Genomic DNA, 13688 nt, shown 5'->3' on the forward strand with positions numbered 1-13688 from the left:
TCCGCAAAAAGCCTCAGTGAACTTCCGATGTTATTCACAAGGTCATTTATATATATTGTGAATAGAAAAATAAGAACAGATATGCTAATCTATTTTCACAGATCCCAAATAATACTGTCCTCATGGATGTGGTATCAGTCAAAAAAAAAAGAACATTTATATTTAAAAGGATGTTAAACAAAATATTAAATGTTCAATACACTTAGGAACATATGATAATTGCTAACCTATTGCAGCTAATCATCGTCAAATAAAAAAAATAAAATAAAAACAACATTTAACAGCACTCATTTGCAATGATTGCATTACTGCACATACTTTGTTGTGTTGTTGTGGTCTTCAGTCCTGAGACTGGTTTGATGGAGCTCTCCATGCTACTCTATCCTGTGCAAGTTTCTTCATCTCCCAGTACCTACTGCAACCTACATCCTTCCTATTCTACTTGGTGTATTCATCTCTTGGTCTCCTATAATTTTTACCCTGCACACTGCCTTCCAGTACCAAATTGGTGATCCGTTGATGCCTCAGAACATGTCTTGCCAACTGATCCCTTCTTCTAGTCAAGATGTGCCACAAACTCCTCTTCTCCCCAATTCTATTCAATACCTCCTCATTAGTTATGTGATCTACCCATCTAATCTTCAGCATTCTTCTGTAGCACCACATTTCGAAAGCTTCTATTCTCTTCTTGTCACATCCATACATGGCTACACTCCATACAAATACTTTCAGAAATGACTTCCTGACACTTAAATCTATACTCGATGTTAACAAATTTCTCTTCTTCAGAAACGCTTTCCTTGCCATTGCCAGTCTACATTTTATATCTTCTCTACTTCGACCATCATCAGTTATTTTGCTCCCCAAATAGCAAAACTCCTTTACTACTTTAAGGTCTCATTTCCTAATCTAATTCCCTCAGCATCACCCGATTTAATTCAACTACATTCCATTATCCTCATTTTGCTTTTGTTGATGTTCATCTTATACCCTCCTTTCAAGATACTGTCCATTCCATTCAACTGCTCTACCAAGTCCTTTGATGTCTCTGACAGAATTACAATGTCATCGGCAAACCTCGATGTTTTTATTTCTTCTCCATGGATTTTAATACCTACTCCGAATTTTTCTTTTGTTTCCTTTACTGCTTGCCCAATATACAGATTGAATAGCGTCGGGGAGAGGCTACAACCCTGTCTCACTCCCTTCCCAACCACTGCTTCCCTTTCATACCCCTCGACTCTTATAACTACCATCTGGTTTCTGTACAAATTGTAAATAGCCTTTCGCTCCCTATATTTTACCCCTGCCACCTTCAGAATTTGAAAGAGAGTATTCCAGTCAACATTGTCAAAAGCTTTCTCTAAGTCTACAAATGCTAGAAATGTAGGTTTGCCTTTCCTTAATCTTTCTTCTAAGATAAGTCATTGGGTCAATATTGCCTCACGTGTTCCAACATTTCTACGGAATCCAAACTGATCTTCCCCGAGGTTGGCTTCTACCAGTTTTTCCATTCGTCTGTAAAGAATTCACGTTAGTATTTTTCAGCTGTGACTTATTAAACTGATAGTTCGGTAATTTTCACATCTGTCAACACCTGCTTTCTTTGGAATTGGAATTACTACATTCTTCTTGAAGTCTGAGGGTATTTCACCTGTCTCATACATCTTACTCACCAGATGGTAGAGTTTTGTTAGGCCTGGTTCTCCCAAGGCTGTCAGTAGTTCTATGGAATGTTGTCTACTCCCGGGTCCTTGTTTCGACTTAGGTCTTTCAGTGCTCTGTCAAACTCTTCACGCAGTATCATATCTCCCATTTCATCTTCATCTACCTCCTCTTCCATTTCCATAATATTGTCCTCAAGAACATTGCCCCTGTATAGAACCTCTATATACTCCTTCCACCTTTCTGCTTTCCATTCTTTGCTTAGAACTGGGTTTCCATCTGAGCTCTTGATATTCATGCAAGTGGTTCTCTTTTCTCCAAAGGTCTCTCTAATTTTCCAGTAGGCGGTATCTATCTTACCCCTCTTGAGATAAGCCTCTACATCCTTACATTTATCCTCTAGCCATCCCTGCTTAGCCATTTTGCACTTCCTGTCGATCTCATTTTTGAGACTTTGTATTCCTTTTTGCCTGCTTCACTTACTGCATTTTTGTACAGAAGTGAAATTGTGTACAATATTGACATTATGTGATATTATTAATAACATACATGCAACAGTTGGTTCTGCTAAGAAATTCATCAATGTAACAGAAAGAGTTGGCCACAAATAAAGCCTCTTGACTCATCTCAAACTAAACTTTATTTTTAGTTAAACTTTTTATGGCTGCTGGCATGTTATTGAAAATGTGTTTAACTGAATAGTGGACACCTTTCTGAATCTAAGTAAGTGACTTTAAATCTTTATGAAAGTTATTCATTCCATGAACTGAGCTACTGATTTGACAAAAAGATATATTTTTAATGGCAAATTTCAATAAGGAATAAATATACTGGTAAGCAGTAATTAGTATCCTCTGTGCAGGACGTTCTTGAGTTCACACTACAAATGATTCATATTGCACATTTTTGGGCTCAGAAAACTTTAGCCTGGCGTGATGAGTTACCCCAGAAAAGAATACCATATGACATTATGGAATGTAAGAAAGAATGGTACACTAGCTTTTTACTTTTATATCACTTACGTCTCACAAAATTCACATAGCAATTAGGGATTTGTTTAGGTGCTTCAACAGTTCTGTGGTATACTCCTCCCATTCAAATTTATTATCAAGCTGTATTCCCAAAAATTTGATACTGTCTTTCTCCAATTTCCCAGCTGTTTTTAGTTCTTTGTAGCTCTCCCCAAGTTCATGGATGCAGTAATATCCTAACTATTGAAAACCAAAGGTCACATTAGCAAATGACACAACAGGAGTAACCTTAAATTTGAGAATTTGGAAACATTACATATGACATGCATCAATGTTCGGTGCTTGGCTCCCATTAAAAAACTTCAGTGTTTAGCAGTGATTACATAATTATGTTGGTAAAGGGCATCAACACATCCATACCAGACAGCCAGGAAAATAACAAAACAGGTTTATAATAGGTTCACAGCCAACACCTTAACCCTTACTCTCACAAAAACTCATAGTATGTCATTACAAACAAAAGAAACTGACTTACAGATGCCAGAAGAATAGATCAATGAGTATACACTGGATGAGGTTCCACGTGTGAAGTTCCTGGGCATCCAGATGGACTATCATGGCACCAGCATGTGGGTAAGTTGACCAGAAAGCTAAATTCTGCCTGCTTCACAGTCGGCAATCTCTCTCATTGTGCTCAGAGGACTGCTAACAAAGTTTTCATACTTTCACTCAAATCCGCCCAGTTACATTGTCTTCTGGGGCACACATTGGAAACACATACTACATGGAGTTCAGAACTTGTAAAAGCTTGCCTGCCAGTATATCCCTAAAATATGACAACAAGCACATAGAAGAAGCTGACAATGTTAAATTCTTGGTATTACAGATTGATGATAAATTGTACCGGCAGGAGCATACCACAGAACTGCTGAAGTGCCAGAACAACTCTCTATTTGCTAAGTGAATGTTGTCATACATAGGTGATATGAAAATAAAGAAGCTAGCTTAAGAACATGTCAGCAGCCATAAAAAGTTTAACTGATTATAAAGTTCAGTTTGAAAAGTCTAAAGGATTTATTGTTGGCCAACACCTACTCCATTGATGAATTATTAGCAGAACCAATTGGTGTGTGTATGTTATTATTAATATCACATATAAAAGTGTTGTGTACAATTTCATTTCTGTACAAATTTTCTGCAGTAATGTGATCACTGTAAATAAGTGCTGTAAAATGTTTCTTATTTTGTTTGATTAAATGAGTCTATAGTAATCTAAGAATTATCATATGCACCAAAGTGTGCTGAACACTTAATACTTGGTGACAAATTTTATATCTTTTTTTTTTTACATTACATTTTGTATCTGTGGAAGGTAAATTATCATATCTGTTCTTATTTTGTAAGTATTTATTGTGTATTCTTGTCTTCTGATATGTTCCACATCCCAGAGGATCTCCTTACTATTGATCAATTGGAATGAAAAGCAAATCAAATCTAATCTAGCAGCTAAGATGAAAAAACTTTATTTTAAAGAAGTGTGCAATAATCACTTGGGTAAAGCTGACAGCCAAACATCTTGGAGAAGACTCTTCAGCAACCAAGGTATTCTTAAGCAATGTTACATTGAGTTCAGATACGTGTTTCTGTTCACAGCATTGTTTGCACATTGTCCCACCAAAGTCAGCAACATGTTGACAAAAATTTTCACTGTTCGTGTCCTTGTCTATACTAGCGACATACTACATATACAGACTACCTATGTATTCATGTAGTCAGCTATGTTGAGCTGGCAGCAAACATTCCACATTGTGATTTCATGTCAAGTACTACGCTATGACAAGTGAAGAGGAAGAATTAATGAAGTGTGGTATTGCATTAATAATACTTGACGAAATAAGCAGGTGAATCAAGAGACATAGTCGTCGTAGGTGCATAAAAACATAAGAGAAAGTAGGATAAAAGTGGATAACTTAATTTTTAATTCACATAAATTATTTTCAATAATCAAACAATGGAAAGCCCAGCCTTGAATATCAATAATATTATGAAAAGATAAAGATGACTCGTTGAGTTGCTGCCAGCCCAACAAAAGATTGTAACTGAACTCATTACATATGATAACAATGTACGAATGTCTGGATACATGTCCCTTGTTCAGTGCTGCCTTCTGCTGTCAATTTCTAGAATTATTTCGAAAGCAATATTAGCAGACTTAACAGCTGCTGTCATGAGCAACAGAGCCAATATTATCACATTGGCATAATTTTGTGCATGTACTTATTATGTTTGCTGCAATTCTGCTACAAATATGTCCATGTTTATTGAGTGAGAAAGACACTTACAAAGCTCTAGAGACATAAATTGCTCAATAACTCACCTCATACTTGTTTCTTGGTAGAATAATTACACTTTCTTTCATAATTATTTTAAAATTTGTACTCTGTCAAAGAACTAAAGTAACTTTTTTTAAAAGTGTGTTACTCTTGAAGAGACATCAATTATGTATGTGCCAGTATCATATCCGAATAAATGGTCAGTTTCCTAGGCCTGATATTCTTCTAAGCAGCTGGTCTCCATAGTGTTAAGTACCAAAACAGGTTTTTAACAAAGAACTTCAATTTTCCAAAATATTACACTAATATTGACTAAGTTTTCAATAACTAGTCCCAATAAACAACAAAAATGTACATTTTAAGAACAGAAATCAAAGACAAATCCTGTGATAAAAAGTCTGAATATGGCCTATTGTAAAATATGCATACTTCGTGGGCTCTTCTTTGCCTGATTAGGTCAAAGACTTATTTTTTCAGTTTTTTTAGCCTGCCTGATCTTTCCAGCTGTCAGTTTTTGCATCTTCATCTTCTTTACAGCTTCATCCAGGTTGACTTGGAAGAAAGTGCAAAGAAAGTCACCAACAGGCAAAACAGTAGTAGTGACCTCCACTCTACACAAAAAAGATTTTGAAGCTGAAGAAAAAACCAGGGAAGGGGCAGAAGAAGCAAAACTCCAAACAAAAATTTTTTGTGGGGAGGAGCTAGAAGCTCCTGCCTGTTGGTGACTTTCTTTGCACTTTCTTCCAAGTCAACCTTTGGGGAATACACTCGAAGCTTTCGTGACAGAGAATGACAACAGAGTACCAGAAGTCCCAGCAACCCCATTACCAATCTGACCAATTTCTTTCCCAAAGTCCCAGGCGAGGCTACCACTTTGGTTTGACGGGCATCATCTTGAAATATCTAAGGTTCTGATCCTTCACTTTCTAACAACCCTACCACAGCAAAGGTCAAACATTAATTATGATTGTGGTGTTGCTCACGCTGCTAAATACTGCATTTTCGGGCAACAACAAAGTTGTATTATGTGGCAGGTGTCATTAGAGCACAGTTAATAAAGGCATTTCATGAAATAATGGATAAACTAGGCATCCATCTTTTCGTGTTTCCCACGCTGGTCTTGTTGTAAACTCATGGCTCAATCATCGAAAATCCAGGTAGTCATGAGTTCAAGCTCGGATGCAAAGAGGCCTGGGTCTTATTCTGCGATATTCAAAAGTTTTATAGATGTGTTTCACAAACCATTCTTGAAGATTAAACCTTTGTCAGCACTCCGAATTTAAGTTACACTTCATTTTTATTGCTTTTGTTGCAATATCACGTAACACACAAAACATCACTTCACAAGACAAAACACACTTGAAAACATCTTCCTCACTGTTAAAGTTCACATTTTATAAACTGACTACAATTTGCGTCTTTCCAACATGACGTCCAAGACTTGAGTTTCTAATGGTCCGACTCTCTAATAATCGCTTATGCACCCAAAAATCAGAGTTACAAGTACGTCAAAGATCATAGTGACAAAAGAAAATTCACATAAGAATAATATCATTGCAATATAAACATATTGACGTATCAAAGTACCTCTACATTAATGAAATCAAATCTGAATGTTGTCTCAGAAATATGTTAACTACTTTACAGAAACGCAGTAGAATATTGCTGGTATTGAGAGGTTGAGGTGAGCTGCTGTAATGGTTATGTAATTCAAGTACCATTACAACTTCATGGTGCTTTGCCTTGTGGTTCTCTTTTTCTTCTTTAGACTGTGGGTGGGCCAGTTTTGTGAACACATCATTGGAAAGTTGGCATTCACATTATGTGCATCATAATGCCACTGAAATATGCTGAAAAACCTGCTAAATTGAAATAAACTTTTCTCCTGAAAAAAGGCTCATACATCTATGAAGTAATCCACAATGGACTTGCTGTTGGATGGCTTGTGTGTCTCAGCGATACAGGTAGCCATAAAATAGGTGCAACCACAACAGAGGGGTATCTGTTGAGAGGCCAGCCTTTTCAATAGTTGCAGGAGCAATCATCTGGATGATTGACTGACCTGGCCTTGTAACATCAACCAAACAAGCCTTTCTGTGCTGGTACTGCAAATGGCTGAAAGCAAGGGTAAACTATAGCCCTAATTTTTCCTGATGGCATGCCAGTCTACTGTATGACTAAGTGATGATAGCATCCTCTTGGGAAAAATACTCCAGAGGTAAAATAGTCCCCTATTTGGATCCCCAGGTGAGGGTCTAATCAGGATGATGATGTTATCGGAAAAACAAAACTGGTGTTCCACAGATCGGAGCACAGAATGTTAAGTCCCTTAATTGGGCAGGTAGGTTAGAAAATTTAAAAATGGAGATGGATAGATTGAAGTTAGATATAGTGGTGTAATCTACCCCTCCCTTCCTTGTTGTTGCTACGGTTCATGATGGTGAAGTCTTTTCAGAAGATTCGAGAGGACAATAAACTTTTTACTTACCTTTTCTTGCACAGTTGCCTCATGTCTAGGGGTCTCATTTTTGAAGCTGAAATTCTCAGAGTTTAGTTTCTCACAGTTCAATTGATCTAAATAATTTTGAATAATGTCTTTGTAGAATTTTTATTTTTACAATAATTCATTTTCTCACATTTTACTACATCACCCTGTCTTTTGAATTTTCACATTAACAAAGCTGAAATTACATTTTTGTCTAAAATACAAAAATATATCCAATCACATCAGAGACATGCTTACTGCTACTTCACTCTGCGGTAATATCAATATTCCAAAGGGTTTGCAGTTTTTCTTGACAAATGAATTTCTATTAATTTAGATTCTTATTTATAAATGAATCCAGAAATAAATATAATAAACAGTACTAGATTAATAATAGAAATTTTAAACGTGCCAAATATTTTGTGATTTCAAAAGTTTCCATTAAAAAAAAAAAAAAGAACCTGTACATTCAGAGCTAGTACATATCAACTGTAACAATGAAAGCAAAGTAATTCAAACAATGGAAAACCCAGGATGGAATGTAACATTATTGTGAAAAGGAAAGTTGCTACTTATCGTATAGCAGAGCTGAGTCATAGATAGGCACAACAAAAAGCCTGATACAAATAATAGCTTTCGGCCTCAGTCGCCTGAGACTGCAGTCATGTGTGTGAGTTGTATATGTGTGAATGTGTATGTGGGTGTATGCTGTCTAATTCTGATGTAGGCCTTACTGGCCAAAAGCATTTGCGTCAGTCTTTTTGTTGTGCCTATTCGGTCTTTCTGGTGTGCCTATCTGTGTCTCAGCATCTCCTCTAAAACAAAAAAATTTTAGCTTGAAATATAACATATTGTATACAAAATTACATGAAATTTTTAAGAAAAACAGCTGAGATAATACTGACCTGTCCAAAATTCTAAAAATATTTCTGGTATCGACTACTACTGTCGAAGAAAAGTAATGCTAAAGGAGGATGCCACTTAACAGTGGGAATAAGTGAAGTTTGGTCACAGGAGAAACAGGACTTGTGGTCAGGTGAATACAGATTTAGAAATACAAAATCAAAGAGAGGTAATGCAGGAGTAGGTTTTATAATGAATAAGAAAATAGGAATATGGTTAAGATACTATGAACATCATAGTGGATGCATTTATTGTAGCCATGAGAGATACAAAGCCAGCAACCACAACAGTAGCACAGGCTTTATGCCAACCAGCTCCACAGATGATGAGATTAAGGAAATGTATGTTGAGGTAAAAGAAATTATTCAGATAGTTATGGGAGATGAAAATTTAACATTGGTGAGGGGCTGGAATTTGATAGTAGGAAAAGGAAGAGAAGAAAATAGCACATGATCATGGACTGAGAGAAAGGAATGAAAGAGGAAGCTGCCTGCTAGAATTTTTCACAGACTATAATTTAATCATCACAAACATTGGCTTAAAAGTCATGGAGAAAGATGCACATGTGGAAGAGACCTGGACATATCAGAAGATTTCGTATTGACTATATCTTGGCAAGACAGAGATTTCGGAATCAGATTTTCCATTGCAAGACATTTCCAGGGGTGTTGTAGACTATGACCACAGAGTATCAATACTGAACTGCAGATTAAAACTAAAGAAACTGCAAAAACGTAGGAAATGAAGGAGATGGGACCTGGATAAGTTGTAAAAAATCAGCTGTTGTTGAAGATTTCAGTAGGAGCATTAGGCGACAGATGACTAGACCATGGGAAATTAACAAAGTAAAAGATGAATGAGTAGCTTTAAGAGATAAAATAGTGAAGGCAGGAAAGGATCAAATAGGTAAAAAGACCAGGCCTAGTAGAAAACCTTGGATAACACAGGAGATACTGAATTTAACTAATGAAAACAGAAAATTTAAAAATGCAGTATGTGAACATTTAAAAAATGAGATTGACAGTAAATGCAAAATGGCTAAGCAGGTATGGCTAGAAGACAAATGTAAGGGTTCAGAAGCATATTTTGCTATAGGGAAGATAGATACTGCCCAGAGGAAAATTGAAGAGGCCTTTGGAGAAAAGAAAAGCAGCTGTATGAATATCAAGAGTTCATATGGAAAACCAGTCCCAACCAAATAAAGGTGGAAGGAGTATATAGAGGGTGTATATGAGGGAAAGAAACTTTAGTGTAATGTTATGGAAAAGGAAGAGGACATAGATGAGGATGAGATGGGAGTTTGGTACTGTGAGAAGAATTTGACAGTGCACTGAAAGACCTATGTCAAAACAAGGCCCCAGGAGTAGATGACACTCCATTGGAACAACTGAAAGCCTTGTGAGTCGCAGCCGCGACAAAATTAGTCCATCCGGTGTGCAAGTTGTGTGAGACAGATGAAATACCATCAAACTTCAAGAAAAATATTATATTTGCAATTCCAGAGAAAGCAGGTGATGACAGGTGTGAAAATTACTGAAGTATCAGTTTAATAAGTCACAGTTGCAAAATACAAAAATGGATTCTATACATAAAAATGGAAAAATTGGTAGAAGCTGACCTCAAGAATGATCAGTTTGAATTTCAGAGAAATGTAGGAACACACTAAGTGATACTGATGCTAGAACTTACCTTAGAAAATAGGTAAAGGTAAGGTAAAAGTACATTTACAGTATTTGTAGATTTAGAGAAAGCTTTCGACAATGTTGCCTGAAGTACCTCTTTGAAATTCTGAAGGTAGCAGGGGTAAACTATAAGGAGTGAAAGGCTATTTTCAAAATGTGCAGAAACCAGATGGCAGTTATGAGATCAAGGGGCATGAAAGGGAAGCTGTGGTTGAGAAGGGAGTGAGACAGGGTTGTAGCCTATCTCCAAAGTTATTCAATCTGTGCACTGAGAAAGCAGTAAAGGAAGCCAAAGAGATATTTGGAGAAGGAATTAAAGTTTATGGAGAAGAAATAAAAACTCTGAGGTTTCCCACTGACATCTTAATTTTGTGATGCAGCAAAGGACTTGGAAGAGTGGTTGAATGGAATGGACAGTGTCTTGAAAGGTAGATGAACATCAACAAAAACAAAACAAGGATAATGGAATGTAGTCAGATTAAATCATATGAAGCTGAGGAAATTAGATTAGGACAGAAGACACTTGAAGTAGTAGATAAGTTTTAGCATCGAGGCAGCATAATAAGTGATTATGGCCAAAGTAGAGAGGACATAAAATGTAAATTGGTAATGGCAAGAAAAGCATTTCTGAGAAAGAGAAACTTGTTAACACTGAAAATAGATTTAAGTGTTTGAAGTCTTTTCTGAAAGAGTGAAGCCATGTATGGATGTGAAATGTGTACAATAAACAGTTCAGACACAAAGAGAATAGAAGCTTTTGAAATGTGGTGGTTCAGAAGAACGATTAAGGTAAGATGGGTAGATCACATAACTAATGAGTAGGTACTGAATAGAACTGATGAAGAAAGAAATTTGTGGAACAATCTGACTAGTGAAGGGATCAGTTTGATAGGACACATTCTGAGATTTCAAGAGAGCATGAACTTAGTATTGGAAAGAAGTGCAGGGGAGGGGGGGGGGGGGGGGGGGAATTAAAAATCAATGAGAGAGAGCAAGACATGAATACAGTACACAGATTTAGAAGGATGTAGGTTTCAATAGTTATTTGGAGATGAAGAGGCATGCACAGGATAGAGTAGCATGGAGAGCTGCATCAAACTAGTCTTCAGACTGAAGACCAAAACAACGACAACACATTGAAAAGATTAGTGGTAGTCATAATTTGTTGTTGGCGTACTCCACAGAAATAGCCAGAATGATGTTGGATATTAGGGTCTGGAGCACACCTGACACTGTAACTAATCCAAAGGGTTCAGGTTGTGACTCTGGGCAGGCCAGTCCACTTCAGAACTGTTGTTGTTGTGGTCTTCAGTCCTGAGACTGGTTTGATGCAGCTCTCCATGCTACTCTATCCTGTGCAAGCTTTTTCATCTCCCAGTACCTACTGCAACCTACATCCTTCTGAATCTGCTTAGTGTATTCATCTCTTTGTCTCCCTCTACGATTTTTACCCTCCACGATGCCCTCCAATACTAAATTGGTGACCCCTCGTTGCCTCAGAACATGTCCTACCAACCGATCCCTTCTTCTGGTCAAGTTGTGCCACAAACTTCTCTTCTCCCCAATCCTATTCAATACTTCCTCATTAGTTATGTGATCTACCCATCTAATTTTCAGCATTCTTCTGTAGCACCACATTTCGAAAGCTTCTATTCTCTTCTTGTTCAAACTATTTATCGTCCATGTTTCACTTCCATACATGGCTACACTCCATACAAATACTTTCAGAAATGACTTCCTGACACTTAAATCTATACTCGATGTTAACAAATTTCTCTTCTTCAGAAACGGTTTCCTTGCCATTGCCAGTCTACATTTTATATCCTCTCTACTTCAACCATCATCAGTTATTTTGCTCCCCAAATAGCAAAAATCCTTTACTACTTTAAGTGTCTCATTTCCTAATCAAATTCCCTCAGCATCACCCGACTTAATTAGACTACATTCCATTATCCTTGTTTTGCTTTTGTTGATGTTCATCTTATATCCTCCCTTCAAGACACTGTCCATTCCATTCAACTGCTCTTCCAAGTCCTTTGCTGTCTCAGACAGAATTACAATGTCATCGCCGAACCTCAAAGTTTTTATTTCTTCTCCATGGATTTTAATACCTACTCTGAATTTTTCTTTTGTTTCCTTTACTGCTTGCTCAATATACAGATTGAACAACATCGGGGAGAGGCTACAATCCTGTCTTACTCCCTTCCCAACCACTGCTTCCCTTACATGTCCCTCGACTCATAACTGCCATCTCGTTTCTGTACAAATTGTAAATAGCCTTTCGCTCCCTGTATTTTAACCCTGCCACCTTTAGAATTTGAAAGAGAGTATTCCAGTCAACATTGTCAAAAGCTTTCTCTAAGTCTACAAATGCTAGAAGCGTAGGTTTGCCTTTCCTTAATCTTTCTTCTAAGATAAGTCGTAAGGTCATTATTGCCTCATGTGTTTCAGTGTTTCTATGGAATCCAAACTGATCTTCCCCGAGGTTGGCTTCTACTAGTTTTTCCATTCGTCTGTAAAGAATTCGTGTTAGTATTTTGCAGCTGTGACTTATTAAACTGATAGTTCGGTAATTTTCACATCTGTCAACACCTGCTTTCTTTGGGATTGGAATTATTATACTCTTCTTGAAGTCTGAGGGTATTTCGCCTGTTTCATATGTCTTGCTCACCAGATGGTAGAGTTTTGTCAGGACTGGCTCTCCCAAGGCCGTCAGTAGTTCCAATGGAATATCGTCTACTCCAGGGGCCTTGTTTCGACTCAGGTCTTTCAGTGCTCTGTCAAACTCTTCACACAGTATCGTATCTCCCATTTCATCTTCATCTACATCCTCTTCCATTTCCATAATATTGTCCTCAAGTACATCACCCTTGTATAGACCCTCTATATACTCCTTCCACCTTTCTGCTTTCCATTCTTTGCTTAGAACTGGGTTTCCATCTGAGCTCTTGATATTCATACAAGTAGTTCTGTTATCTCCAAAGGTCTCTTTAATTTTCCTGTAGGCAGTATCTATCTTACCCCTAGTGAGATAGGCCTCTACATCCTTACATTTGTCCTCTAGCCATCCCTGCTTAGCCATTTTGCACTTCCTGTCGATCTCATTTTTGAGACGTTTGTATTCCTTTTTGCCTGCTTCATTTACTGCATTTTTATATTTTCTCCTTTCATCAATTAAATTCAATATTTCTTCTGTTACCCAAGGATTTCTACTAGCCCTCGTCTTTTTACCTACTTGATCCTCTGCTGCCTTCGTTACTTCATCCCTCAAAGCTACCCATTCTTCTTATAATGTATTTCTTTCCCCCATTCCTGTCAATTGTTCCCTTTTGCTCTCCCTGAAACTTTGTACAACCTCTGGTTCTTTCAGTTTATCCAGATCCCATCTCCTTAAATTCCCACCTTTCTGCAGTTTCTTCAGTTTTAATCTACAGGTCATAACCAATATATTGTGGTCAGAGTCCACTTCTGCCCCTGGAAATGTCTTACAATTTAAAACCTGGTTCCTAAATCTCTGTCTTACCATTATATAATCTATCTGATACCTTTTAGTATCTCCAGGATTCTTCCATGTATACAACCTTCTTTCATGATTCTTAAACCAAGTGTTAGCTATGATTATGTTGTGCTCTGTGCAAAATTCTACAGG

The sequence above is a fragment of the Schistocerca americana genome, chromosome 4 (assembly GCF_021461395.2).
Source record: "Schistocerca americana isolate TAMUIC-IGC-003095 chromosome 4, iqSchAmer2.1, whole genome shotgun sequence".
Lineage (NCBI taxonomy): Eukaryota > Metazoa > Arthropoda > Insecta > Orthoptera > Acrididae > Schistocerca > Schistocerca americana.